We start from the raw sequence: 25,831 nt of genomic DNA, 5'->3' as shown, positions 1-25,831 counted from the left end.
TTAGAACACAGGAGATAGGAGCTCTACATGCTAATCCTGAGTCTAGAGAGATTTAGCTGCCATTTTTTGAGTAAGTCTTGTAATGCAATTAGTTTGTAATATTCTTATTAGTAAAAGGCAAATGTTAGGCTAGGTAATGTCTAAGCCAGCTCTTATTTTTGATAGTTGTTTTCTTTATCCTATGATATCCTATTGTAAAACACTTATGACTTCAGTGACTCATTAAAATAACAAAGTTCAATAGATATCCTAGAAACAAGATGATACAGTCTTTCTATAGTAACCAAAATGTGAAGTTTTCAAGTTTTACATTTACCATGCAGCTAGCTGCAAGCTAAACGACAGACTTCTACCCCGGGAGCTAATGTTTGAGGACTATTAACGAAAACAATTCTTATCTCTAAGACATGCTACAGGTCAAGGTGGCGATTTCATTACATCAGGTAAGTCAGTTCCTAAGGCAAGAGGTTACCAGGAGAATTCAGGAAGATGGAGGAATAATGTTGATGATACTTCAGGTGATCCTAGAATTTCTGAGGCAGTTTTTAAAAAATCTCAACAAGATGAGAAACAGTTGAGTATACAGAGCTATCAAATTTTTGTAACACCCCATCATTTAATGTGTCATTCAATTCAGTTCAATACAATTGAGCAAATGTGTTTTTTTAATACCTATGCGAAGCCTTGCATTACAGTAGGTATTTGGAATATGTGAATTATGCGTAAATATTACAGTGAGAGGCAGGCTAATGTAGTGGTCAGGAACCCAGATTTGGAGGCAACTTGTGTTCAATTCCAGCTCTGCCCTCATTACCTGTGTGAGCTCAGGTAACTATTCTTCCTCATCTTTAAAGTAGGGATAATACTAATACCTATCTCACAGGGTTGCTGTGAGCATCAAGTGAGTTAAAATGCCTGTAAAGTATTAAGAACACTTCTGTCAGTAAGATTTTGTAAAACCTTAGCTAGCATTATCATTACACTTGATCCTTACTTCTCTTTTGAACTTACTTGCCATTTAATTGAAGAGGGATTTATACATTATAGAAGTGTTGTTAAGTGTATATATACACATTAGCAAGCTCTTTTACCTCAAGTTCAAGGACTCAGTGAGTCAATAGCTAACTTTAAATTATTTCCTAGTTTTATGTTTCCTTATATTTTAAGTACTTACCAACTGTTCTTTATTACCTTTATTTCCTTCAAGAGGAGTTTATAGTTTAAAAAAGTATTGTTCAAAGTATGACAATTAAGTAACTTTGTTTTTTCAACTGCCCACTTCATTGCTTTAAGGTCACATCTTACCACTCTAGCATGCCCACGTAATAATGTTTGGCTCATAAGGCATTCTCCCAAGGAGACAAAAGAGCTCATTTACCTATCTATGAATCATTGCTCTATATAGAACAGGAATCCAAACCACATATTCTATGCCCTTAACATCAATTTACAATAACTGAAAATGTTTTTAATCACAATTTGAATTGCTTTTTATAAACTAAGTAGCATTAGCAAAATGATAGCGTTGTAATTGTTCTCTACATATTAATGTGAAATTTCTATTGAAAACAAATATCAATGCAATTTAATAACATGATCCTGAAAACCTCTTAAACAGAAATTATTGGACACCAACACTCTCCTCTCACAGAAGGGCTAGAGCTTATAATAACTAACATATGCCTTAAGTTTTATATTCCAGTTGTCTTTTAATCTTCTCTGACCCTGACAACAACCTGTGGAATAGGAATTAGCATTTTAATTCCTATTTTACCTAGCAACAACTCTATGATCGAAATGATTTTGATTTGCCAGTGGCCATAAGCCTGACTGCACAGCCTTGACCCAATTTTTTTTGACACCACTTTGAATCTCTCTACTATATTACTAGTTCTCCAATCTTAGCAACAATCACAATCATTTGATGAGCTTTAGAAAAAAAAAAAATCTTGTCTGCCCCATTTCCAGATTAGTGGAAATAAAATCTGAGCATAGAGCTTGGGTATTGATAGTAAAAAACAAACAAAAAAACAAAACAGCAATTTAAATACATTTCTAATTCTAAGGTGTCAGTCACTTTTGAAAAGCAGTATGCTTACAGGTAGATTTATTTTCAAAAACCTGGCTGAATGAATGGCAGTGTGGGAATGGGGGAAGGCAAATGCTTATATGTAAAACAAAGCTCTAACCCACACGGATATATTAAAGCATAACATGTAGCTAAGAACTCTGTCACAGGTGGGAAAGGAGCACCAAAGAAGTGTTTGAGAGCAGAAGTGAGGAGAGCAGCAATGTGTGTATCCCTAGGAGACAGATATTTTTACTAGGGTAGTGGTTGTACTTAGGAAAGAAAACAATTGTTCTTTCAAAAACTGAAACATTCTCCTTGAATGATTAATTTTTGTCCTCATTCCTTTGAGGTTCTGACTTTTTCCATCACTTGCTCTTTCTATTCTACCTTGTATTTCCATTACTCATTCATTTTTTCTTTGCAATTTTTCAAATGAATTCCTCGCTTTCATTTTATAGCATCAGTGTGTCCGTGTTTAAAATGCTCTGTAAAGAGTCTTGAAATCTTAGGGGAAAACATGCAATAGCAGTCTAATCCATCAACCACAGAACACAGAGCTATGTTGGGACACTATACTTGGAGTGTTAATAAGAGCCTTGAGTACTAATTTGCCCAGACTGTGGTTTTTCAGCAGAGGCCACTACAAGAACCCTACCATCCCATTGCTAACCAATAAAACATGTCCTTTCTCTATCCAGAATGCCTTGTTTATCTTCTTCTACAGGTTTTTACAATCACTGTGATCTAGAAGAGCATAAGTGCTTTTGCTCTGAGGCATATTAGAAAGGCAAAATCTTAATGGTTTTCTCCTCCTATTCTTTAACTGGGTGGTTTTATTCAGTCCTGAATGTGCTTGCATCAATTAACTTTAAGCAACTGTGAAAATCTTTGCTGGTTATTTTGGAAACAAGCAGAATAGTTCACTTAGATATATGGGTCGATGTGTAGGGCAACAATATTTGATGTGCAAGCTTTTGAGACTTTACTGAAATTCTAAAGTTGTAACAAAGAAAGTTGTCTGGTGTTAGCAAATACCATGGATGTGGAAATATTGGGGTTTGGAGCCCACGGTCAAGAAAGAATTCTTGACACGCCTTTGCTGCAAAGTGGTTTTATTAAAGGACGGGGACAGGACCCATGGGCAGAGAGAGCTGCACTGGGATTGTGAGGAGTGGTCCATTATATATTTTCAAGTTGGGAGGGGGTTAGGGATAGCATAAGTCTCCAAGCAATTTGGAAGGAAGGTCTCCAGGACCTTGAGGGGGCCAGCTATTGTTAGGAAAAGTCATTTTTCTACTGTCTAGTAAAACCTTATTCATGAGACCCTTCAGATGTTTATTAGTGGGCCATATGCTTGGAGGAGAATGATAACATAAATCTTGGGGGGGGGTAGAGATAAAGGAAGTTTCCAAAGGAATTTTTTATGTTAAAGTATACTTATAGGATCCTGGAGGTTGGGATAAGGTTAAGCAAAGATTGTCTTTTGCCATTAGTGAATGGTCAGTGTCAAGGCGGTTAAGTTTCTAGAGGAAGGTCACTCTACCTGGCTCAAGGACTTGTCAATGGGCTGTAAGTTGCAAGGAAATTTTTTTTTTGCTTTTGTTCTCCACATCACCACCCCTACCACCACCTAAAGCAATTATATTTATGTGGCATTGACTAGAAATTTTTTGATTAAAGAAAAAAATCTGTATCTTAATTTTTTTCCATACAAGATCTTAAAAAAAAAAAGTGTACTTAAAGGATGACCAAGTTCCTCTGGGTTTTTAATAGCAATTTTATTTCAATATTAAATTTCCTTTAAAACTCAGTCTTATGCTTGGGGCGCCTGGGTGGCTCAGTCTTAAGTGTCTGTCTTCAGCTCAGGTCATGATCCCAGGGTCCTGGGATCGAGCCCCACATTGGGCTCCCTGCTCTGCGGGAAGCCTGCTTCTCCCTCTTCCGCTCTCCCTGCTTGTGTTCCCTCTCTCGCTGTGTCTCTGTCAAATAAATAAATAAAATCTTTAAAATAATAAAATAAAACTCAGTCTTATGCTTGAGGGATTTTGGTTGATCGTTATTTGTTTCATTTTGCTGTGCTTTTCTGTTGTTGTTAGTCTTTTTGTACTATTCTCTTGCCCTAAATTAATTTTCATTACATTTATACCCCGGGATATTATTTTGATTAATTTTCTAAGCTTTACTTCACACAGCCCTTGTTGAAGATTTGACATGTATAGCGATGTTGGATTAATAGAATAAAATGCTTAGAGAAAACAATTAGGAGAAAAAAAAAAACACTTTAAAGTACAAGAATGGTACGCTCTATCCTGTAGTGTATTATACCAGAGAGCAAAGAGGCATTTTTTAAAAATTAACAAACCATTAGTCACTTGCTAAATGCCACATTGGCTCTGAAGGATGTACATCTAGCTGTCAAGTTAACTAAACAAAGATTTGGGAATTGTTTTCTGAAGCACCTTATCTTTGTTATTCCAGGTTATGATATAGCAACATGAAAAGAGTTTGAAAAGAGCAATATTTGGCTTCCATTTCTGAAAAAATTTGTAATGTTTCCATATGAGTGGATTGAATTTAGAAGCACACATTTCACGGTCATCATCCTTTTTGATTATATGATTAATGGCCTACAACCTCTTTCACAAGTGAATATAGGTATACTATATACAGAGTACATTTCCACTATGAAATGTTAACATTTAATCCTGTTTCTGTTCACAACAGAAGACAGATTTCCTATTTTCTCTCCAAATATTTTACCCATAGTGTAACTTAAATAGCATTTAGAAAATAACTTATGGTAGCTCTCACATCATTTAATATCTGATTCTGATTTCAGTGGAACTCCTGCCTAGGGAAGGAATGCAGAATAAACCCCATTGGTGCAGTATTTTACCGTAGCAAAATTGGGACCTGTTTGCTTCACATAGAAGAGAAAGAGGTTTAAAAAATTCGTTTTCCAGTCTTTTTTTTTTTTTTTTTTTAAACAGAAACAGACTCCCCACTGAGCAGGGAGCCCAACTCAGGGCTCGATCCCAGGACTGTGGGATCATGACCTGAGCCGAAGGCAGACGCTTAACCAACTGAGCCACCCAGGCGCCCCTCAGTCATTTTATTTTTAATATAGTTTTCTCCTCACATTATAAATATAAAAATTGTAAGAACATCAGTTGTCTCTCAAACAGAATTTGATGTTATATGTTCAAAGACCAAGGAGAAGGGTACTCACCCTACAATGCCATTGGTTGGAGATAGTAGAGAATGGGGACAGTAATTAACAAAAATGTCTACATTACACTGAGTTAGAAAATACAGCATATGGAAATTTACCTTGGATATTAGTCATTAGATTTTCAAACTCCTGATTTTCAGCAAAGATATACACTAATAATCCAAACTTCTTTTTACACATGGGCAACATTATCTATGATCCATAAAACTATTTATACATCTTACAGTTTTATCATTTATGAAGTTTTCATGTATAAAAATGTGGATAAGCCAAATTATTAGCTGAATCTGAATTTAAATATTTTAAAATATGATTTCAGTCAAGTTTCAGCTTTGTTAAGTGATAAACAGTCCAAAACCAGTGTTTTAGTTAATCCCATATTTTAATTAATTTCCAACATTCAAAGGTCATCTTGTTATGATAGCGATTTTGGCAGTTAGCATTGAATTTTTTCAACTTGATCTAATTACACACAGATATTTCACCGTTCTATATGCCATCTTTTATTAAAATTTAAAAAATTTGATAAGAAATGTTATTTCCTGGGGCTGCCATAACAAACTACATAAAACTACCTAAATTTATCATTTCACGGTTCTAGAGTCTAGAACTCTAAGATTCAGGTAGAGCTGTGTTCCTGCTCACAGCTCCAGTGCAAACTTACTCCTCACCTCTTCTAGCTTCTTGTGTTTGCTGGCAATCCTTAGCATTCCTTTGCTTGTAGATTTATCGAGCTAGTCAGATGGCCATATTCTCCCAGTACCTTCCCATAGTCTATCCTGATTGCCCCTTTCAATAAGGGTGCCAGTCATATTGGATCAGAGCCTACCCTAATGACTTCATTTTTATTACTCCATAAAGCACCCATTTCCAAATGACACATTCTGAATTACTGGGGATTAAGACTTTAACATATCTTTTTTTGGGGGGGGTGGGGGGAGTCAGGGAGGGGGAAGAGATACAATTCGCCTCCTAACACCTGCCTAAATGAGTGAGGAAAAAAAGAATGTATTAATTCTCCTTGACAGATTTGGCAGTACTTTGAGAATTAAAAAAAAAAAAAAAAATCCAAACCTCTATTATCTTTTCTTTTGGGGCAATTGTCACCCTAAAGTATTTCTTAAAATTCAGTGCTTCTATTAACCTGAATCTTCAGTGACCTTTTTTGTGTTATTCATATTAAAAAACTGGGTTTTACCTGGCACTAGGTTTTATCTTTGAAAAAGTAGAAGAAATTCATTTTTCCCCTCGAGTAGACTAGGCTAGGGAAAGAGAGCTTTGAAAGCATCCCAGGCCTTAAAAAAATGACAGACATACACTTTCTGCTACCTAGTGGGGATAAGGAGACATGGCATGCAGTTGGAGGGGACACACAGGCCACGTCAGAAAGGAGGAAGTGGTCGAAAGCATAGTTATGCCTTTCATTTTTATAAATTATTTCAAGTTCAGTAACTTTTCAGGAATAGGTATCATTTATACATTTTATCCTATTTGTGTTTCTTTTGATCCTTAATATTTTTAACTTCATTAATCCAGAAAGTTAAAGCATTAAACTGAGTAAAGTATATCTAAAATTGATGGTATAAGAAGGAAAAAGTGGAGCTAATAGACCACAGTAGAGTTACTGAGAAACAAATGCAAAATTTGTGATTCAATGGCAGTATCCTTTCCAATATATGAATATGCTCCTGTTCTTGCCAAAAAAAGGAACATGAAATCACCAGAGGACATTTATTAGGACCCTACAATGTACTAAGAGATCTGGGTATGAATATGGACCAGATTTTGCATCCTAAATTTAGAAATTCACATTCCAGTAGTCAGACATTTCTAAAGACAAATAATTATACTGTAGTTGCGAGAAATTCTATATTTGATACATGAAAAACCTGTTGCTTTAAATATTGAGTAATAGTTATCAGATCCAATTAAAAATAACCAGTGAAAAATGTCTAAACCTAAATAATGTATGATCTGCAGATGTTAGGCTTCAACACAATTCCTTTATGTTGTTGGAGAATGAAAGCGCATTCCAACTACATAAGCCAAAAATGGCCTTCGAAATGTAAAAATGTTTTTATTATGGTGACAATCATTTTGATGTTAGTCTTGTATGTAGTATACAGTCCTCTAAGTATATTGTTTACATTGATAATTCAGTGCTTCTTTAATGCTTTCTATTGTAACTATGAATTTACATTTTAAAGTTGCTTATCAAAGTATTTTCTTTTGACCAATTTACATTATTCTCTATCACAGTGTCAGAAACCTAGAGATCATTACAGTTATTGTGAAAATAGATCTAAGCTCAAAGGTTTATATTTTCCAATAAAATATTGTATATTTGCTCTGGTCTTGAGGAGGGGAAGAAAGAGGGGGAAAAACACTACGTAAAGTTGTTCAACATATTAATGTTCTAATATGTGGAAAAATCACATTGTGACCCAATCTGTCCCAGTCTCATTGGTTTCCAGATTGCGGCAAGATTGATTTTTTTAGTGTTTTATATAGCCTCATCTTTACTTACTTACTGCCATATGTTTCTATCTCCTCACTTTTAATCAGTCTCACTACACTGTCTGAACAATCAAAATTTAAATTGTTTCATAACTATTCAAGCATAGAGCTTTTTATGTTCCCTAACTATGAAACGCTCTGTGATTATTTCTAGTAAGGACAGGTGGCTTTCTATTGAAAAAAATTAAGTTCCTGTAAGTTATGCTTTTGATTTTTTTCATCTAAATTTTAAATTGATGTATTTTGATAGTTGGCACATATTGATTTGCTATCAAATTATAGCTCTATGATGTGCAACACTTTATATAAACTGTTTCTTATAAACTGATATACAAGCATCACTCTACTTTGTAGTTTATTTTATGAGACTACTAAATAAATCACTACAAAAGGAGAATATTTTTAAAGGAAAAAAAACTAGTTTAAAAAAGCCCAGCAGAGGCATATAAAAGAGGGAAATAAAAAGACAAAATAATCCAAACTGATTCATTTTATGTGCTGAAGTGGGTATATGGAAATATTGCTATCACAGTATAAGCAACAAAACAGTTTGGTCAAACAATTTCAGAATCATCTTTTGACTGTATCTATAGTACTCTTTGGCACTGATGAAACAACTCAACTTAAAATTATCTCCTGTGTGTGTGTGTGTGTGTGTGTGTGTGTGTGTGTGTGTTTACCAGAAGAATAGAATATGGAGTACATGGATATAGTATAGCCTTAATATACCAGGTCCCACAAGTTCCTAGAACATTTAGTGTGAACATTTAGGAACACTGTATTTTAGTAACTGGCCTTAGTGACTGGACTGAGTGACTAAAGGGGGAAAAAAAAAAAACAAACATGTCCCAATAGAAGGATATAATTGAATGGTACAGTTTTGTATCTGATAGGAGTGACCAAAAACGTGAGTAGGATATTCATGTTCAGGATCAGTCCTGGAAACTCTCAAGGCTAAAATTCTCATTTGTTTACTGTTTCTAAGAATCCCTGACCTCCATTGCTTGAGATCTAGTATCTTGAAAAAGAATGTTTAAAATAGTTATTCTACTCCTCCTCCTTGATTGTTTGAGTTGGGATTAAAAGCTAGCCCTGCTTTCCATCTTGGCCGGATGTAGAAATTATTTGTTCTAATATATTAATGGCATTTAAAAAATAAGGTCCAACGAGCTCTAAGTTACAGTATCACCTACTTTATTCAGAGAATGAGTTAGACTAATATAATTTGATTTTCAGACTATCTTGAAATGCTTAATGAGTAGTATAGTTGTATATCCACTTACTAGCACATTTTTCATCAGTATTGAAATGTTTTCTTTTTAATTCTTATTCTTGCTTTTCTAATATATAGTTCTTCAGTTCAAGTGCTCAACTCTTTTTGAAGGTTCACTTTCTTTCCAGCCACTGATGATTTGTCATGCCATTTTATCAGCCTTCTGAAAGTTCAAGAGAAATTGGGATGTAGCCATCACTTATTCAAATGTCAAAATTAAGCCAATTAAAGGAAAAAAGTATTCAGTGCTAAGAAGGGACAAGGACATTATTCTGAAAGTTTCTTCAACTTTGATTTGTCATATTAAGCTATGTAGGAATATCTAGAGGACTTAAAATTTCAGAACAGTTCCACATTATCTCAGAGTTATTTTTAATCTACAGCTGTGAACCTCTCTACAGGGAAAAGACATTTTAGGATGTGGCAATATTGGGAAGGACAAAAAAAGTTGCATTATAGACTTTAAAATTATGCATAGTAAACATAATTGTTTTTCAGAATTTCAAAATATTCAAAAATCTACACCCAAATAGCCTTATTTATTTGGCATATTATAGCCTTAACCATAAACTCATGGCATTTAAGAACTGTTAAATACCACAAAGATTATCTAGCCCAATCATTTTTACCTATAGGTAAGCAATCTATAGCCCAAAGATTGTCTCATTCAAGGCCACAGAGGTAGTTAGAGACAGAATGATTCATTCAGCCAAACATTCACTGAGAAAGGAACTAGTTTGACAAAGCTGAAAATAGTCTCTGCCACTATAGAAGACCTTGAGAGTATTCTGGGAAAGACAACAAAACATGTTGATGAATCATGGGGTGCTCTAGGAGTTCATGGAGTGGGTGGGGAAGGTCAATGTTCAGGCTTTCCCAGAAGGGAGATACAGAAGTCAAATGTTGATGACCGAGTTTAACAAGGACAGGAGGGGAGAAAACAGTGATCCAGGAAAGAATATTATGTGGATAAAAGCCAGAAGTTTAGAAAGAATGCCACCTTTAAAAAACTGCATACAATTTAATAAAATTGATGCTAAGAGCTGAGTGATGAGGTGAGATGAACCTGGATAGATAAATAAGCCATGAAACGACTTTAGATTTCTTTTTTCATGGCAGGATATCGAGTCATTGCAGAAATTTTTGCAAGGGAGTAAGAGTAGAATAGGCAATAAAACATCTCAAAGTCAATTCTGAATTCAGGCCCTGAAAATGTATATTTTACACAGGTTTGTGTACATTAAATACACTATCCTTGGTGCAAAGTCTTCAAAACCATCTTCTAACAGAACATTATTTAAATACCTGCCACTTGTACTAAGCAGGGGAAGTGTTAAAATAGGAGACAGGAGATATGAATAGCAGGTACTAACAATCATCCTGGATCATAATTCCAAGATCTAGAACATGAGGGTACACACACACATGCAGTATTTTCCCAGTCATTGACATAACTAATTCATAAATAGGGGTGCCTGGATAGCTCAGTCAGCTAAGCATCTGCCTTTGGCTCTGGTCATGATCCCAGGGTCCTAGGATTGAGCCCCATGTGGGGCTCCCTGCTCAGAGGGCAGTCTGCTTCTCCCTCTCCCTCTGCCCCTAGCCCTTGTCCACTTCTGCTCTCTCACTTTCTCTCAAATAAAATCTTAAAAATAAAATAATTTATAAACAACTTTAATTAAATAATTTATTCAGTAAAAGAAAAATCCGTAGTGTGTGGCCATTTTATTCATAACAGTTTGATCATATTTTGCATTAGAAAAAATGAATAGTTTTCTAATTTTTCTCATGTAGAAATGGAGATTTACTGATTTTTTTCAACTTACTTAGACACAGTAGAAATGCAAGACTATCCCTTTTCTAGAAGGGAAATAAAAGATCTCTTCTTCAGATCTTTGTCTATATGAAAATCTTAAGACTTAAATGCCTTACTCAAGTTCAGAGCTTTTTCATTATAAATTGAAGAATAATTAAAGACCTGAATAGAAGGTACAAATGTTTAAGATTTTAAACTAGCTAAACTAGTTTTATTATAAGAGTCCCTGGTATAGAAGCTAATCCTATTCTTGGTCTTAATGCCTTTGGCTATTAGATTCAACTGTTTTGTTTGTTTGTTTTTGATTTATAATTAATCTAATACTATGCGCTCCTAAGTACAAAATACCCATCTCACTTAACTGTTAATTCTGTTTTACTCTAAGCTCTCCTCAAAGCATCCAAATGCATTGATTTAAGAGGAGTATTTGGAGTATTTCCTATGTTTTAAAAACAACCATGTATTTCAGTCTATTTCTGTGATTTGGGGGGGTTCCAAATTTCTATACTTTTCATGGCATACAAATAAATGCAACTTCAAGGCGTTAAAGATAGGGGGACATGCATGGTAAGTGATTGACAAAATCTGTTGTGGTTCCACACAAAGTACATGATTATTACATGTCAAGTCGATTAGAGAGAATTCACAGTGGAAAAATGTTCAGATTATCTATTGAAAAAAATCTAGTCATTCACCATTGACATAGATCTGTTTCCATTAATGACTATTCTGGTTATGAAGATGAATAACATGCTTTCAACTTAGAAAATTATAAGGGCAACTGCTGTGTGTTTAAATCCATCATGTTTCCCGGAGTCCTAACAATTAGAAATGGAAAGGACGGTTTGGTCATCTCCCCCATCTTTCCGTCTGGGCAGACTTTTATTCTTAATTCTCCAGTGCTTTATCTAATCTAGTTTTACATAACTCAAATGGAAAACTTGGAAGACTTTACCATAGTCTAAAAGATCTTGCTGCTGGGAATTATTATAATGATAATAAGCATACTTTGGCTCTGCTTAATTCCCCACTACTTTTATCTATGCCTCCTGGGAACAGCCTTGAGGAATTCGACACATGCTCTCCTCCCCCTTGGTGTGCCACCATTCAAATAATCATAAATGATGATCACACCCAACCTCACACATTTAATCCTATTTGGAAAAATGATTTGGATATCTTTTAGCAACTCTAAGTCTGCCAATCCTTCTAGCATCTTTGAAATTAATGAGAAACCGAACAGATGAACTTCTAGTAAAATACAGAATTAATGATCTTCATTATAAGAGCTCTTTTGAACATTTGAGGTTTTTAGTCAGGCGAATTCTAGTGATTATTTGTTAAAGATATGAAAAATAGGAAATATACCAAGAATATCTGCAGAAATATCTCTATTTCCCTTTATGCATTTTTCCTGCTCCAGCTTCCCAGGACTCATGCTATTTTTTTACCGTCAGCTGCTTTTTGAAAGTGCTTTTTGTCCAAAACATCTCTCCTCCCAATGAAAAATTCTTCTGTCCACAAAGAATTCACTTAATGGCTGCCTTGTGGATTGTAACAATATGTTCAGACCAAATGGTATTGAGTGAAAATTCCCATCTTCTAATTTACATTTGAATATGATTATGGCAATTTGAATTCTACTTAATAATATAAGAAATCTTGGCAGGACAGAGAGGGGTGCCTAGGTGGCTCTGTCAGTTAAGCCTCTGACTTGGACTCAGGTCATGATCTCAGGGCCCTGGGATCAGCCCAGTATCCCACCTGGCTCCAGCTCAGCATGGGGCTCCATGCTCAGCGGGGAGTCTGCTCGTCCCTCTGTCCCTGCCCCCCACTCATGGGCATACTCATGCGTGCTCACTCTCTCAAATAAATAAAAAGTCTTAAATCTAGGCAGAGAGTTAGTAGGAGGTAGGGACATAGTTTAAGGGATGATCACTAGAATGAAAGCTCCTTCGATAGAGATTTTTGTTTCACTAATATATTCCTAGTTCCTAGATCCATGCATTCAAGCTCAATGGATAAATAGTTTTTCTTTCTGTAATTCAAATCACCATTGGTGATTTACAACTGAAGACAATACCACTAACTGCTTAACATTACACCATTGATTGAAGAATTTTTGAGTCAACTTAGTTATCTTCCCTGCTCATTACTCAAACACTAGTGTTTCAAGGCTTTCTTGAGGGAAGGGAGAGGCTATGAAAATCCAGCAGTGGTGCAAGGTGAAGAATTGCCTGTGAATGGTTGATATGTGCTGGATAGTCTTAATAACATTATAAAGGAGAATTCACAGAGAATAGAGAAGTCACCCATGGAAGCTCTGGAGCAAGTTCTTGGTCTGCTTAAGAGGTAATGTACAGAAATAAGTCAATCAGAGAAAGACAAGTATCATATTATTTCACGGATATGAGGAATTTGAGAAAGACAGAGGATCATAGGGGAAGGGAGGGAAAAATGAAACAAGATGAAACCAGAGAGGGAGACAAATAAGAGACTCAATCTCAGGAAACAAACTAAGGGTTGCTGGCATGGTGGGGGGTGGAAGGGATGGGGTGGCTGGGTGATGAACACTGGGGAGGGTGTGTGCTATGGTGAGCACTGTGAATTGTGTAAGACTGATGAATCACAGACCTGTACCTCTGAAACAAATAATACATTATAGGTTTTAAAAAAAAAAAAAGAGCGAGAGAGAGAAGATAGTAGGAAGGGAAAAATGAAGGGGGCGGAAATTGGAGGGGAGGCAAACCATGAGAGACTATGGACTCTAAGAAACAAACCGAGGGTTTTAAAGGGGAGGGGGATGGGTTAGCCCTGTGATGGGTATCAAGGAGGGCATGTATTGCATGGAGCACTGGGTGTTATACGCAAACAATGAATCATGGAACACTACATCAAAAACTAATGATGTACTGTATGGTGACTAACATAAAATAAAATTAAAAAATAGAAAAAATTTTTCTTAGAAAGAGGTAATGTACATTTCTAAGTGATCTGATTTGTGAGTATATACTTATTTATAGTCATCTGTTATCACACTATGTATTTCTTTGGTTACCTGTTGTTCTCTCTTCCATTTCTCATTTTGGTTTTTGAGTCTTCTGACCTTTTTTTCTTTGTTAATGTAGTTAAAACCTTGTAAATTTTAATTTTTTTAAACTGGTCATTACTTTCAATGTTATGTTATTGTTTATTCTGGTCTCTGTTTTATCTATTTGATTTTTCTTTGTTATTTCCTTCCTCTACTAAATTTCAGCTAGGTTTCTTATTTTTTTAGTTCCTCGTGTGGTTTATTTGAAATCTTTTTCTTAATGAAAACACTTATAGCATAAATTTCACTCTAACATCTGCTTTTGCTGCATCCAAAAGGTTTTAGAATATTGTGTTTTCTTTTGAGACATACTTTGATTTGCAGTTTGATTTGGCCCATTGCTTATGCAGTAGTGTGTTAATATTTACATATTAAATATTTAACATTTATGTTGTAGATTCCAGCTTTATTCTATTATTGATCTTTAGTTTTGTACCATTGTGGTTGGAGAATATACTCGGTAGGATTTCAGTCTTTTTAAATTTGTAGTATTTGCTAGATCTCCTTTTATGTGATTTTATGTGTATACTTGAAGAAAATGTGTATTCTATTTGGTGTTTTATATATCTCTCTTAGAACCATGTATTTTGATGTATGCTTCAAGTAAAAAATGTTCTTACTGAAGAAACAAAACAAAAAAACTGAGGGTACTTGTTTAAAATAGAGCATATCAGAGGGGAGGTGGGGGAGGGGTAAAATAGGTGAAGGGTATTAAAGAGTATACTGATCATCATGAGCACGGTCACGTATAGATTGTTGAATCATTATACACCTGAAATTAATGTAACTGTATTTTAACTATACTGGAATTAGAATAGAAAACTTAATTAAAAAAGAGGTAATCTACAATGTAAACTGAGAATCTGAATTTATCCAATGGTCAAGCAGATCTTAATGAAGAAGTCATCAACTCATTGACAACATGGTTCAGCTCTCTGTCTTAACCAAAAGAAGCTTATAAAACACAGTGTTATCATCACCTGATTAAAGAGAGGGATTTTATTAGGCCTGGCACTAGGTACTCAAAGTAAGTTATATCTATGCATTCTGAGAGCAATAGCTTTAAAAAGATGGCTGGTGACCATCAGATGCAAAGAAGAAATTGAACTTTGTAGCACATTGCATCTTTTCTTTAAAGAAAAGTATACTCAAATTCAAATCAATCTTTATATGTGTTCTGCTGTATTTGAGAAATTAAAAGTAAAATTGCACACAGATTTTCACTCACTTTATTTACAAAGGGACATGTTCAAAGAAAGCAGGACATTCAAAATAAAGTAAATATTCATTTTAGCAGTCATAAAGTTTTATAGCTATTGTCAAAATCAGATGACTTAAAATGGGTTGCTGTTTTATGTTCAAAGTATAGCTACATTTGATCAATTAGGATTTATAGAGATGGAAATCAGTTTCTTTTATTTCTGCCATTAAGAAAAATGTGCATGAATTTTTATAATAGAATCTGTCAGTTGTCCTAAGTGCTGACCAATCTCACATTGTTGAGAGCAGTATGGGGAAATTTTCCTGTCAAAGTATTCATTGTGATAGGGTAGGATTGGAAGACCATTACTAATGTCATGGGCAATGATTAAAAAAAGCTCTAGGTTTAATCCCTTCTGGCTTTATTGAAAGAACTACCAAAGTGACATAGTGTCTTAACCCACAGGCAGATTTATTAGGGTGGAAATCTCTCTTGCTTTGTATTTAATTAGCTTAGTCTGTGGAGAGAACCTGGTAGCAGGGAAATCTCTCACTCTGACACAAAACATTGAACAATGAACCATACTTCAAGCTAGTAAAAGAGAGGCAAGGACATTCTAATAAATTAACTACTAAGGAGAAAATATGGCTATCAGATCATATCTTTAGAGCAAAAACCTATCCCTACATTTTTACCACTTAATTCAAAAGCTTCTGTTTGCCTGATTTTGCTTGGGACACTAAATGGGAAAACAGGATAAATTGTGGCATTTGGGATCATTGAAATTGCTGTAATAATCTGGATCCAACTTGTTACACATCCAGTTATGGAAAGTTGACCATAGTTTAATCTGTATATATCATCTCATTACTGAGTTAACACCAGCAATAAAGCAAAACTGAATATTATGTCTCAAAGGATTTAAAAATTTGATCAATAAAGAAAAAAAAGAGGAAACCATCCAGATTCTTCTTAGGTTCATTAAGAAAATTAATAAATTTTAGTCAGTTCACCAAGATCCTAAGTCAAAAGACTTTGTTCAATGCAAAAATCTAGGAAAAATATATAAGCTTAATTATGATAATCTGTAATATTGGAAAAAATAGATTTCATAGACTTACCATGTTATCTCAGAAACTTTTTGTCATCTCAGTGTACTTGTGGGAGAACTCATCTTTTGAATCACTAGCACAGATAACTATTTTAAGCATGTGAAAAACAACAACAAAAAAAACCAAACACCAAAAAATACTAACCAAAGTGAAAGAAGAGCCCTAAAAATTAGTAATACTCAGATTCAGTCTAACAAGAGGTGTAAAATTGATTTAAAAAAAAAAATCACATTGAGAGAAATCAAAGACATGAAAAAGTGGATGTAATTTCAGTTAAAATCTCAGCACAGTTTAAGTAATGGACAAGTTCTACTTTGTAGTGTTAAGTGCAAGAGAACAAACAGCCAAGAAAATTGGGAAAAACAACTCATATTCAGGAATTACAGGACCATTTTTCAAGACTTATCATGGAGTTATAAATGAGTATATTATTGCACCAAGAATAACAAACCAGTGAAACAAATCAGGGGTAAGGGACACCTGGGTGGCTCAGTGGGTCTGCCTTTGGCTCAGGTCATGATCCCAGGGTCCTGGGATGGAGGCTCACATTGGGCTCCTTGCTCAGCAGGGAGCCTGCTTCTCCCTCTGCCTGCCGCCCCCCCACCTTGTGCTCTCTCTCTCTCTGACAAATAAATAAAATCTTAAAATAACAGGGGAAAAAATGAAAAATCTTTAAATATCTTTATCCAAACTCACACAATTCATGGAAATCAATTCCAGGTGGATTAAAGATCTTAATGTGAATAAAGTTTCTAAAGGAGAACATAGTGAAAATCTTCATAAAGTGAGATTTGGGAAACATTTTTTTAAACATACTAGAGAAACCCACAAAACCCTAATTAAGTTGGGCCATACTTATATTAAGGCTTCCTTTTTCTGAAAGGGATATCATTAGAGTATCCTAAAGGCGAAAGAGAATGTTTCACACTACATATATCATTAGTTATCAGTATCATGAAAATAAGAACTACAATAAGATAATATATGCCTGCCATAATCACTAAAATTCAAGACAGAAGATGCTAAGTGTTGACAGGGTATGAAGTAACTGGGTCACCTGGGCGGCTTAGTCAGTTAAGCATCAGACTCTTGATTTTGGCTCAGGTCATGACCTCAGGGTCTGAAATTAAGCCCCGTGTTGAGCTCCATGCTCAGCTCAGAGTCTGCTTGAGATTCTCTCTTTCCTATCCCTTCCTTCCTTCCTTCCTCCCTCCCTCCATACCCCCATGTGCAATCTCTCTCTAAAATAAATAAATAAAATCTTAAAAAAAGTGAAGTAACTGAAAACTAATACTCCACTAGGGAAAAGATGTTCACAGTATCTACTAAAACCTGAACACATACAAAACTTATGAAGAAGCATTTCTATCTCTGAGCACGTATCAAACATAAATCTCTACATTTGTATAACAACAAAGACCTATTGATGAGAATACTCAAAGCAGAACTATTTGTAACAGCCCCAACTACCCATTAACAGCAGAATAAACAAATACTACCATTTCTACAGCAATACAATGGATACTTCACAAAAATTAACAAAATCCTCCTACTGCCACACCATGGATGAATCTCACAAACATGATGTTGAACAAAATAAGCCAGACAGAAAAGATTACTTGCTTAAAATCCATTTCTATAATAAACAAAATCAGACAAAACCAATCAATTTTGATAGAAATGAGGTCGCATTTACCTTTCAGTACAAGAGGCAGGTACCACCCTGAGAGGACTTGTGAGGACAAGGATAGCTCTGGCTGCTGATAACATCCCACTTCCAAGCGGTAATATTTATATGGAAGTAAAAAGTGTACCTACCTTTAAGAGGGGAGAGAGAAGAGGCAACGTCACACCATGAAGAACAACACAGCCTTGCACCGTCACTCATCGCTTGGGATATGCACGATGACAAGAAACAAAGCCGAGCAGGGTCAGACGAGCTCAGCTTAGAGAACCTCTCAGACCTGGCACTCCTTCCCTTTTGTACTGGTCTGTGCTCCGATGTGTGGGTTACCATCTACTTTTATAACCCCTTCAGCGGCGTGTGATTAGTGGTCATTCTTTGGCTCAGATGTATTCAATCAATCCCAGTTAGTTCCAAATAACCCATCTCAGCTGCTAGTACAGGCACTTGGTTTGATACATCAGCTTGGAAGTGATAATAAACTCTTAACAATTAGATATTAATAATTCAAGGAGGATTCGGCCAAAGGTAAAATTCTTAGACTTCCTTGAGGCTGGAGGAAAGGCCATCTATTTGTCTGTCTTTCCCACTTACACTTTAGTTTAAAAAACTACCTAAATAAAAAAAAAATTTTTTTACTCTATTACTTAAAAATTACTATATTTTTTCTTAAACTGTCTTGCTTTGTTTTGGAATCAATGGTTCTACTCTAAACAAATACATTGATTCTTTTGTTGTTGTTGTGGCATAATTATGTTACATAATTCAGATTACCATTGAGGCTATACCGTTTTTATTGGCTATAAGCTAGTAATAAAATATTTTATTTTAAAATGGACAAAATGTATTTAGAACAGCTTTATGGTAAAATTTGATCTGAAAAAATGATTTCTATCCACTTTATAATCTATATATAAGGTATTTAAGAGGTTACAGTTACTGAGATGTGTATATAGCATAATAATCTTTTTAATGTATAACAATTTTATAAAGTATCTAACTGGATTGGTTAGAAAATTCTTATTTTATTTTCTAGAAAATTCTCTTATTTTAAATATACTTTTTAAAACAATGTACTTGGGCGCCTGGGTGGCTCAGTTGTTAAGCGTCTCCCTTCGGCTCAGGTCATGATCCCAGGGTCCAAGGACTGAGCCCCACATGGGGCTCCCTGCTCGGCGGGAAACCTGCTTCTCCCCCTCCCACTCCCCCTACTTGTGTTCCCTCTCTCGCTGTCTCTCTTTCTGTCAAATAAATAAATAAAATCTTTTAAAAGATTTTACAGAAAATCCATACATTTTTATACTAAATCTCTAGCTGTACAGTGTCATAAAATATTTTTTTAATAATAAGAAAACCTTATTATTCATTGAGAGTTTTTATTTTGTATCCCAAAGAACTGGGAGGTTCCTTCTTTGTCTCTGGCCTTCTCTAGGCTTAACTGATTTAACTCTTACCACTTAGTTGTCCAGGTGAATGGCATTATATTCTACGTGCTCCTTCTCTATACCAGTTATATTTATTAACTATTGTCCTGGCATCTCTTCTGTTTAGCACCTTCTTGCATTTACAGATGTACCATGCTTTCATGATGTTATGTAATGACCCTATACTTTGCCTCTCTTTCTTTCTCCAAGTATCTGTCATTTTTTACCCATGTAGGGATACCACATAGCAAATGCTATGGGAAGGAGGGGAAAGTAGGTGTGGGAAGGGAAAGCAAGAAATTTGGAGAAGGCAGAGATGTGAAAGTATGTTCATATGTTAAAAGAAAATGTATTTGCACAGGGAAAATGTCCAAAGGGAGAATCAGCAAAATGTACCAGTTTGGGGTGGGGGGATGTGACAGGTCATTATAATTTTATTCATTTGTGTTGTATATATTTGTCATTTCTTTCAAATATTATCTTTGAAGATGTATCATATACCTAATGCTTTTTTAAAAAGAAATTTACTTGTTTAGAACTATGTTTAAAGTCGATATTAGTTTATTTAATGATAATTTTACAATTAAAATTTCAAATCTGAGCATTTGGATACTCTCTTTTATCTAATTCTCCTGCTAATACTTATTTTTTTGTGTAAACTTTTCTGTCTTTCATACCTTAACTACCACAAGGTCAAGCTTACAGGGAAAGTGATGAGACAGCAGACTGATGGCTGTAATGTGGAAGGAAAGGCAATGGAATGCCTTTCCTCTACCATAATCTGAAGTTTAACGAGCTTAATATAAAGATACAAATGTGTATCTTTCAGCCCCACCTGTACTCCCTCTCCTCTTGTCTGCCACACTCTTGAAAACATTTTCTACTTTCTTCTCTTGAAAACAATTATTCAAACACACACCTTCCATTTGACTAAGAACTTATAGAAGTTTATTACATAAATAGCTAAGTGTAACAAGACGTAAAGGTAACTGAATGGATTCACCATTAAATGGGAAGGCTAGAAGCAGGTTCATAGGTGAACTGCAAGAATTATAGTGAAAATCTATTTTTTTAGCTCTCTATATTAATTCTGACACTATTGTGTGAGAATTTGAATTGTTAGAATTCTTTATATTGAACTATTCTTACAATATTCCATCAGAAAACATTCTCCTTCAGTTCAGGTAAGGAAAGATAGATTAAGTATATGACTTTTTCTTTTTCCTTCTGGTATTATCACTTTAATGTAGAAAATTTTTATATTATTTACCTATTCCTTAAAATAATATTGCTATATTTTCCCTCTACACTTAACCTTTTTATTTGATTTTTATAAAAAGTCATGTCTACTAAATAAAAAAAAAAAACCTAGATACACCATATCTCTTATTTTTGATCATTTGAAGGTCTGACATCATGTTTAAAAGGAATTATTTAGTAGGAATATCAAACCTTTGCCTTGAAAGTTCAAGCTCACTTTGATATGTGTATAGATCTAAAATGTCCATAAAAATGAAATACTGCAAATGATTCAGCTTGTTATGTTTAAATGAAAATGTGCATATATTTTAAACTAAACTGAAACATAAATAAAATATTCAATGACTCCATCAACTTAAATTTTATAGGGCATACATAAATAGTTGTTTGTAGAACAGGTAATAAAGTGAAAATGTAGGTAGAGAATGACTATAAAAATGAGCATGGAAGTGTTCTATCTTCATTATATATACTGAGCTGAACCATATGGGGAAATAGTATTAGAAGGTAGCAAAAGTATCAAAATGTATTAAAAATTATTTTTTTGTTATTTGCTTCCTATAATAGTACCAAGCACTAGAAACAACCTAAATAAAATTACTTAAAAATCTTTAGAAACTTGAAACTTTTCTCCACTAAATTTGACCTTCATGATAATTTGGATCTCCATAGGGTAAAATATTTAAACACATCTACATAGAAAACTTCAGGAGCAGTTTTTCTTCTTTTTTTTCCTATATTGATAATTTGGAAATGAAGCAAATTTTTAAAAACAACATAATGATATTTTTAAAAAATGACTAAAATAATCAACATTTATTTATATATATATTTTTTAAGATTTTATTTATTTATTTGAGAGAGAGAGAAGGAGAGACAGAGAGCACGAGAGGGAAGAGGGTCAGAGGGAGAAGCAGACCCCCACCCGAGCAGGGAGCCGATGTGGGACTTGATCCCGGGACTCCAGGATCATGACCTGAGCCGAAGGCAGTTGCTTAACCAACTGAGCCACCCAGGCGCCCAACATTTATTTATATTTTAATTAGAACAGATGTAGACCAAATGTTTTCATCCTCTAAATTTATTGTGATGTATAACTTTCATTCTTATGATGCATGTAAGAATAGGCTAGTCAAATTTAGTTCTTTATTTTTTCATTTATGTTAGATTTAGAATCATTAAGGAAAGAATCAGTTTAATTTTATAGTCAAATATAAAATCATTATTACTTTCATTTATCATATTTACTATCGGAATTAATAGGTTCAAAAAATATTTTCAAATTCAAGTATTGAAAAGGAAACGTATTTTCTCTAAATCTCAGCTGGAAAATGTATCACTTTTATAAACATTATCATTAATAGCCTTTTTAAAAAACTTATTGATCTACTTTTTATTTTCTTTGGGATTGCTAATTTTTTTCTGCTTAACTATCATTAAAGAATGCTTCTAAAATGTAATCTTTTCTGTCTTGCAGTGAATTGGTTAAATGTCTTAAAACTATAGAATTCCTTTTATATTATAAATGTTGATGAAGAAGCCTCCATCAACAGGATTTAACTCCTCAACATAATTACATTAATAAATGAAAAAGACAAAATTTATTCTCAACATGAACCTCACACAAAAATAATCCCCAAGAGGGGTGCTTGGGTGGCTCAGTAGATTAAGCGGCTGGCTTCACCTCAGGTCATGATCCCAGGGTCCTGGAATCGAGTCCCACATCAGGCTCCCTGCTCAGTGGGAGCCTGCTTCTCCCTCTACCTGCTGCTCCCCCTGCTTGTGATCTCTCTCTTGCTCTCTCTCTCTCTTTCTCTCAAATAAATAAAATCTTTAAAAATAAAATCCCTAGGAATACCTCAAGAGCAAAAAGAGTACTTACAAAAAAGTGTTTGGGAACATGACCTTGTAGTTTTGCATTATTTCCCCAGCATCTATAATGGTGCCTGGCATGTAGTACAAGCTCAAAAAATACCTTTAAATAAATTTTGTTTAACCATTAACAGTCTCAAACAACTTTATCATTTTTACCGATAGACTCTCTGCCTGTTAAATAAGTTGGTAAACTATTTTAAAAGGCATAGTGCATTGTCTTAGAGTGACACAGAAGATGTGGAGGAAATATATAAGATTACTTAAAAGTAATATATTATGATCTAAAAATACTAGTTTAAAATCAAATACAGTAAGAAATTTCTCCTTTGGTTTAAGTTCTCCGATCCCTAGATATATTTTTACTCCATTGGTTTTTATGTGTACAAAGAATGAAAGTTTAAAGAAGCACTAAAAACACCTGATAACCTCAGATGTTATGTAAATATCTGAGCCATTTTGCTTAGGTTTGTAAAAATAGCTCCCATTTAATAAACATTCTGCACCAAGTGATATACCAAGGACTTACTAATATATTTTCCTATATAACCCTCACAATAATATTTTAAGTAATATATTGTTAATTCTATTTTATAGATCAGCAAATCAAGGGAGAAATTAACTTTCCCAAGGTGTCATAGCTAGTAATATCAGGAATATCATAAATACACAATATTTAGCTCCAAAACTCATGCTCTTAATCATGTTGGCAAATTGCCTACTTTTATCACCCTTGACAGCAACTGGACACAAAAATATAACATAACTCTCAGGCCAATGTTTTCTTCTTATCATCTTGGTGCTGTCTGGCTACTAATAAAATGCATATTTTCATAATGTGACTAAGTGGATTTCTTTTAGTGGAAAAAATACTTTCTCTGTTTTCTCATATTTATGCTATTTAATTGGTTCTGTTTTTCTTTTCAATTTGAGATAGTTCTACTTTCCATTTCCCTTTCTTTTTCCCTTTCCTTTATATTAGAGACTCACCTGATCATTTATTTCACAACTCGGTGCATTGTAACTATTGTATAAAAATATATGAAAGCAGATTTATATTGCTCTAATTGAGAGTTTGTCACAGTTATTTTCCACAGGGCCTTTTTCAGTTTGCATTCATTAGAAGTGACCAATGATTACCTTTTCCCATTTAAAAGAGAAACAAACAACAGCAAGAATAGCTTAATATTAAGAGTCTTTTTCTTGGCAAATATATTTCATGTTGGTGAGAGCACACAGTATCATTCTTGCTAAATTTGCTTAGTAGTGCATAACAATCTAAATAAATGTAAATAAGACAAATAGCTTACATTAAAAGAAACAAAATATTTAAAAATATAGTAATTTTAAAGATTTGTAATTATATATATATTTTTCATTAGAACAACAAACTTTGGTAATGTAATTAAAATACTCTGATTTCTAATACCTAAAATGTCTCAAGGAGAAAACTAGTTCTGTTGAAAGGTTGAAAATAATCTAGTTTATGATTCAAATGCTGACCATTGTTATTTAGAAGAGTATATAATTAAAGGTTTGTGCTTTTTTTGTTCTTTTGGATTGTTTGTTCATACTAGAGTCTAGGTGTGATTCCAGGACCAAACCCTCTTATCAAGTACAGTATTTATCTAATCATTCATTTTATCTCCATTTTGATTCTGTAACTAATGTCAAAAAATAACCACCAAATTTGAAATAGAATAGCCACTAAAAGAATTTCTCCAGTTTTTGATGAGAAGTCATCAACATTTTCTCTGTAAAAGGCTAGCTAGGAAATGTTGTAGGCTTTGTAACCCATATGGTCTGCGGTGATTCTGCCACTGTTCTGTGAAAGCAGCCATAAAAAATACATAAATGAATGAGCAAGGCTGTGTTCCCATAAAATTCTACTTTTGGGCTATGAAATTTGAATTTCATAGAAATTCCATGTGTCAAGAAATATTAATCTTATGATTTTTGAAGAAATGTAAAAAAACAATCTGTTCTTAGGACATACGGAATCAGGCATTGGGTCTAATTTGGCCGTGGGCCATAGTTTCCTGGCTCCTTAGGTAAATAGGAAAAACCAAATAAGGTTTTTATCCAAATAAGGATAGGATGTTTCCTGAGAGGTCACTAAATAAAATGGATTATTCCTCAGCTTTCACCATTTATGGCTAATTGCCATTTGATGTTCAGATCTTTTATATTGTGTGTCTAAGAATCCGTTTCTATTTTAAATGTTATCAGACATCAGAATATCTTATTATATAAGTCTCATGTAAGTCAGCTTTTGAAGGATAATAGTTGTTTCATATTTGGCTCTGACTTTAATATTTCCTCTTAGTATATTAACTTATATTTGCTCTCTCCCAGTTAGGCTTAATTCTATCACCAGTGCCTTTTTGTTCAGTTTTGAATTTCAACTAAAAAAAGGGATATTTCACTTTTTAAAATTCCCCTTAATAGGTTTAACTACTTTGAGAATCAGAAGAGAATATAGTGGTTTAAGAGATAACACAAAACATATGGAATAGATGTCATTTTGACTTCATAAGTTGTCCATTTATTCATAAAGAAGCCACTATTGGCCTTATTAGCTCGCCGAAAATTAGACAAACTGCAAGGTGTTCTACCATCCTTCCAGACATCTGACTTTGAATTATCATGCCTTGGGAAATTTCAAGTTAATAACAACTTAAACTTCATCTCCTCAGAATTAGTTTATATCTAATTATAATAAAGCATGTTCAATTCCCTATCTGAAGTTGCCAGCAATACTGTTAATAGATCCTTTACTTCCTACTTCACTAAGTGGGGAATTTCTAACATACAAAGGATGAACTTCCTGATTCTTTCCACACAATGCCCTAAATTTGCCTTTTCTTAAAAAAGAGTTCTATAGAATCAGTCAATAAAATTTCTTTTGCTTTAGTTTAGCAGAAAAGAAAAACTGTATGTCAAAAAATTCTAAAATCTTCTTTTAAAAATGAATACAAAAATAAGACCTTTTTTCCTCTTCTGGTGGCTGGTATTCAGAAGTTCTAGTAGTTTCTTATTTCATTCAAAATATTTTATATAATCTAGTCATAATAACTACTCTGATGTTAGAAAGGAATAAAAATGTATGGTGTGAATGTCCTAAATGTTTAAAAGTCAATATTTATAGAAAACAAAGTAAACCCTATATTTAGTACTGGTTTTATTATTCTATCTTACAACATTATAGTATCAGGTTTATCATACCTTCCAGCACTATTTTCATTATGCTCTGTATGTGCATTTAAGAAAAGTATATT

This window comes from Neomonachus schauinslandi, chromosome 3 (genome assembly GCF_002201575.2).
Source record: "Neomonachus schauinslandi chromosome 3, ASM220157v2, whole genome shotgun sequence".
In the NCBI taxonomy this organism is placed as follows: domain Eukaryota; kingdom Metazoa; phylum Chordata; class Mammalia; order Carnivora; family Phocidae; genus Neomonachus; species Neomonachus schauinslandi.
This window is presented reverse-complemented; position numbering follows the sequence as displayed.